The sequence below is a fragment of the Juglans microcarpa x Juglans regia genome, chromosome 6D, assembly GCF_004785595.1.
Source record: "Juglans microcarpa x Juglans regia isolate MS1-56 chromosome 6D, Jm3101_v1.0, whole genome shotgun sequence".
Lineage (NCBI taxonomy): Eukaryota > Viridiplantae > Streptophyta > Magnoliopsida > Fagales > Juglandaceae > Juglans > Juglans microcarpa x Juglans regia.
This window is the reverse complement of record NC_054604.1, coordinates 31,923,773-31,929,531: the sequence shown is the minus strand read 5'-3', so window position 1 is coordinate 31,929,531 and position 5,759 is coordinate 31,923,773.

Sequence of the window (5,759 nt, the reverse complement as noted above, 5' to 3'; positions counted from 1 at the left end):
AGTGGAAACTCCCTCGCATTCGTGCCGCCACTGCCAACCTTCTAGAACGCAGGGAATGTCCAGGTGGACTTAAGTGGCGTCGTTTTATCCGAATCAGTGAACAAAGCCAAAAGTCAATAAGACAGCTAAGCACCGATGGCAGACTGACCCCTGACATCACACAAAAAGCTGTTGACATTTGTCTGCTTCGTGTTAAGCGAGGCCGTGACGTGTGCGAGGATTTTGCCCACGTGTTCACCCATGACCGCGTGGACTAATTTATCAAGAGTAAATATATAGCAACAATACACTTTTACAACACATTTTATAATAATATTATAAGATGAGATTATTTTTAAAAAAAATAAAAATATCATTTATTTAAAATATAGATATACAAAATATTTTAAAAAATATTATGTTTATATCATTTTCTATTTTTTAAAACAATTTGTAAGTTGTGAATAATAGTAAGATGAATTGTGAATAATAATAAGATAGGTTGTGAATAATAATGAAATTTGTGAGTTAAAATTAATAAATAATAATAAATAATAATAAGATAAATTGAAATGAATTACGAATACAAACCAGATGCCGGATAATAGAATTAAGCGGGCTGCATAACTACGTCTCTGGGCTGGTTCCTCGTCTAACTTTAAGCCCATCTTCTTGTTCTGCTAGGATTTTAAGGAATTTCGGTTGTTCAGACCATTCCTCTAGATTCATGATTTGGGGCCCAAAAATTTACTAAATCCACGTATTTTGAGAATGGTACGAGAAATAGTATTATTCACAACGATCGATGCAATACGTTGTAAGTGGCGTTTTAACCATTTTAAAACGTGCGTGTTAGTCGGTGTGACTCTAGTTGACAACAATCAGGAATCAGGAATCAGGATAAAGAGTAATATTATTCATATATCAACGAATTGCATGATTACTTAATGAGTAGTAATACATGTATAATCTTTTTTACAATTTTTTATACAGTCATATTTTAAAATGGAAGTATTTATATAAAGTGATGTTATTTTTGTAACTTATTTTACAAAAATGTCTCCTATTTAAAACATAATTATACAAAATATTGTAAAAAATATTATATGTGTATCATTTTCCTTAATATAGTATCTTTGGATATAACTTGATCGAGGTCCAACTAAAAAAAAAACACTAAGATTTCGTAAATGCTTAAATTCTGCTACGTACAAGTTGATTTGTAAATGCAGCACCATTTGTTGTGTGGCGTGCGTAACCAACGCTATATAATTCTACAAGAAAAAGTCTATATGCAACCGTCTTGGATAACTACGGGGGAATCATTGCCCCCGTGGCAAGTGAAACGACTCGTTTTGAACGAAACAGACTCTTTTCTTTCACTCATTCCCTCTGTTTCGAAACTCATTCCTCCAGACTTCGTCTCTTCGTCTTCTTTCATCTTCTCTGCCTCTCCCCTTCATCATCATATATGGCATCAGATAATTGTCTGGGTTTCATATTCTCAGCACCTGTACGATTAAGTGCTGCTGACTGCTTCACTGTCAAAATAATCTCATTCCGCAACTCCTCCTGCGTTTACTCTCTCATTGGTTAGCATTACGAACACTAGATGGTTGGGTTTTAAAAATTAAAAGGAACATAACATACACACACACATCAATTGAAAAAGACGAGTTGAGCTATCTTCCCATCCAAGAAAACAATTCTGTGAATGTAAAGACTCCCCAGCTATTCTATTTTGGTTCAGAAGTTGAAAATATTTACATGTTCTTTGCTTTGAAATTAGATAAATTTTGTGAAAAATGGACGAGATTGAGATTTCAATGTAATCTTAAATCAGAGATTTAGAATAGGGATAATTTCAGTGTAATTTTCTCAAATATAAAGCAAACTCGAATTCATACAGGAAAAAGAATTAACAAGAAAATAAATCTTCCTCCTTTTCAAACACTGACGGATTAAAACCCATCTCCTTTCAAGAAAATTTTTCGGCATTGTTTCGTCTTTAATCACTCAAATCTATCCAACTTCATCTTTTATATACCATCGGCTCTTGTAATCATGAGGAATCCGGCGGCCGATATGTTTAAAAAAAAATGAAAACAAAACATAACGAAAATGAAGGAAAAATTGTTGAAAAGGGAAGCTAGAGATTGCGTCGTCTGGAAGAAGGGAAGAAAAGCTCTGCTCTGCTCGATCTCTAAACTGGAAGAAGAGATTTCACCGCTTGGGTCTTGGAACTGGAGATCGTGTCATCTGGGTTTGGGAAGAAAAACTCATATCGATCTCGGGTCTGGGAAGAAAAGCTCAGCACTCTCGCACTGCGTGGCTCTGTCTCCATTAAAGCCAGCCCTCAAATTCTCAGGTTATAGGTACAAATTGTAATATTTCTTTATAAAAAAGATCATTTTTGTAGGTTTCATTCAGTAGCAAAAAATTCTAATTTGCTGGAAGACGAAGGGGTGATTGGTGCGTTTGTGTTGTCTATGTAAGCTTGAAGGGGAGATGAAGGGGTTGCGGAGACGAAGGGGAGAGATGCCTCGTCTGCTAAAGGGATTGAAATGGTTAAAGACCAAAAATCGCTGGAGTGAACCGAAGCTTCTTGAAATGGAATGGAAGGTATGAACAGTAGGCTGGAGTGAAATCGATGGAGGGAAAATTGTTGAAGATGAAGGATCGCTGTTGGAGTGAAATTGTTGAAGACGAGCGGGAGAGGCAGAGAAGATGAAGAGATGATGAAGGAAGACAAAGAGACGAAGTCTGGAGGAGTGAGTTTCGAAACAGAGGGAAGGAGTGAAAGAAAACGGTCCGTTTCATTCAAAACGAGTCGTTTCACTTGCCACGGGGACAAAGGTTCCCCACAATTATCCAAAGCGGTTGCATAAAGACTTTTTTATTCTGACAGTTTTAGAAAATGATCTCCCAAAAAAATTTATAATCTCCGTATGCTCTCTAAAATTATATAAGATTTTAATATACTTGAAATCTCTGTCTATAATTTTTTTATAGTTACAAATTCTATCTAATTTATATATATTATCTATTTAAGTTTGTGGCTTCTCTAAAATTAAAGTTAGAATTAAGTTTAAAAGAAATAACAAACTTATTAATATGGATCTTAAAGTTTTTTTTTTTTTTTTTATATAATATTGGGTTTCTTAATATGGAATTCAAAGTGAAAATACAAGAAATATTATTTAAGGTTGATGATCTATATGAAAAATAGTTTGTATTTTGTAGTTATGTTTTTATGATTTTTCAATTTATTTTTAATTTACAGAAGAGAAATGATGTTTGCAGTCCTAGAATATGTAAGTCTGGCACACTCCTTTTGAAAAAAAATAGGTAAATCTATGACACATGAAATTTTTTTTTTTTTAATGGTAGAATCTACTTTTTGTTTTCAAAGAGCGTGCGTAGAGGTTGCACAACATAAGACTATATCTAACATTATTCTTTACATAAATGTATTACACAGTAGAAAAGTTGGCCCTTCCTCGACACATTTGTTGGTTTTGCCACTATATATTAAGAATGTATTAAATGTGTGAATAAAAAGATTTACAAATATATATTATATACCCGCAAAAAATGATATTAAGGTCAATATACATAGTTCTGTTTTCACTCGAGCTATTTTTCTTCCCCACTTGACGACCCTCTCCAACATGTAAGGGTGGGAGTGTTTAAATTATTTTGATAAAGTAATGTTTTAATATCTTTTATTATAATCTCACTTAAAAAACTTCCAATTAATACATTTGAGTCGCCAACAAATTATTGATCTTTTTTTTTTTACCATTGACTACATAAAATATGAGATAAAATTTGTTAAATTAATTATATGACTCATGTGGTCCAAATTCCAATAGGCGAAAAGAAAAACCTTAGATAGTAGTCGGGTCAACCTTCTAGAACCTCTTCAGTTTGAAAAGTCTTCACTGGAAGTCGAAACTCCCTTGCATTCGTGCCGCCACTGCCAACCTTCTAGAACGCAGGGAATGTCCGGGTGGACTTAAGTGGCGTCGTTTTATCCGAATCCAAAAGTCAATAAGGCAGCTAAGCACCGGTGGCAGACTGACCCCTTACATCACACAAAAAGCTGATGACATTTGATTGTTTCATGTTAAACGAGACCGTGACGTGTACGAGGTTTTTGCCCAGGGGTTCACCCATGACCGCGTTGACTAATTTTTAAAGAGTAAACGATAAATACACATTATTTTACAATAATATTATAAAATGAGAATATTTTTATAAAATAATATTACTTTTATCTGATATTTTATAAAAATATCTTTTATTTAAAATATAATTTTATAAAATATTTTGACAAATATTATGGATAAATCATTTTCCATTTTTGAAAGCATTTTGCGGGCTATGGGACCCGACTCTTTGTATATGTAATCTCCGTGTGCAGCCTAATAAAATTAAGCGGGCTGCATAACTACGTCTCTGGGCTCGTTCCTCGTTTAACTTTAAGCCCATCTTCTTCTTCTGCCAGGATTTTAAGGAATTTGGGTTATTCCTTTAGATTCAAGAATTGGGGCCCAAAAATATACAAAATCTACATATTTTTAGTATGGTACGATAAATAGTATTATTCACAACGATCGATGCAATACGTTGTAAGTGGCGTTTTAACCATTTTAAAACGTGCATGTTAGTCGGAGTGACTTTAGTTGACAACAATCAGGAATCAGGATAAAGAGTAACATTATTCATATAATTTTTATTTTTATTTTTTATTTTTTTAATAATATGAGAACTACGATCGCCATAAAACCGCAAGTTCTTGTTACAATATTACGACAGCATTGCTATAATTTACTTTGAATCGTATCATTGCCTCAAAGGCCAGAAGTAAACATTTTTTTTGTTCTTTTTTTCGTGGGTTACTCTACGAGTTTCAAAAGATTGATATTTCAAAAGACCTTTTTTTAAATGATCAATAGAAATGTGGATCAATGATCCATTATATTAATTACATTAAATTAGATTAATTATATTCTCTATATTCTATATTAATAATTAGATTCTCTATTTTAAATAATATAGATATAGAATAAAATATTATAGAATAATATAGAATAATATTATTCATAAATATTCACTTTAATATAGAAGCAATTAATATTGATAATAACTAGAGGTAATATAGAGAGTCAGGAAAGCCCAATTCGGTGTAGGAGCAATGATCTCCTATAAAAGAAATCACTATGCCTTTGCAAGGAGCCCGACCCATAAGTAAAGCCAACCCGAGAAGCAACCATCACGTGGGAAAGACGAACGATGGGAGCAAATGGGACTTGCTGCCCTGACATGTCCAAGTAACTCCTGACCCTTGGAAACCTATACAGGTAGGTGGGCGAGAGATGCTGAGGACTCTCGATCTCCTGATAGTATGTATGAAGAGACTCGACAATAATGATGATGCTTGACCCTTGGAAACTTATGTAGCATTAATGACGCCACTCCCCGGACCCTACGCCACATTAATGGCACCATCCCAGGAGCCATACCACATTTAAGCATTTTAACCAAACAATAGTCGAGGCGACATGAATCGCGTAAGACAAGGTACGAGGTGTCTCCACCCAAAAACCTTGTATAAAAGCCGACTTTCAGGCACGAAGAACTCTTTTTGATTTTTCTAACCTCTCGTACAAACTACTAAGAAGATATACTAACTTAAGCATAGAAAACACCCCAGCCTCCACCAAGGCTCCTATTTCTATCTATTTTTTAAAGTGTGTAGGTGTAAGGATGAACAT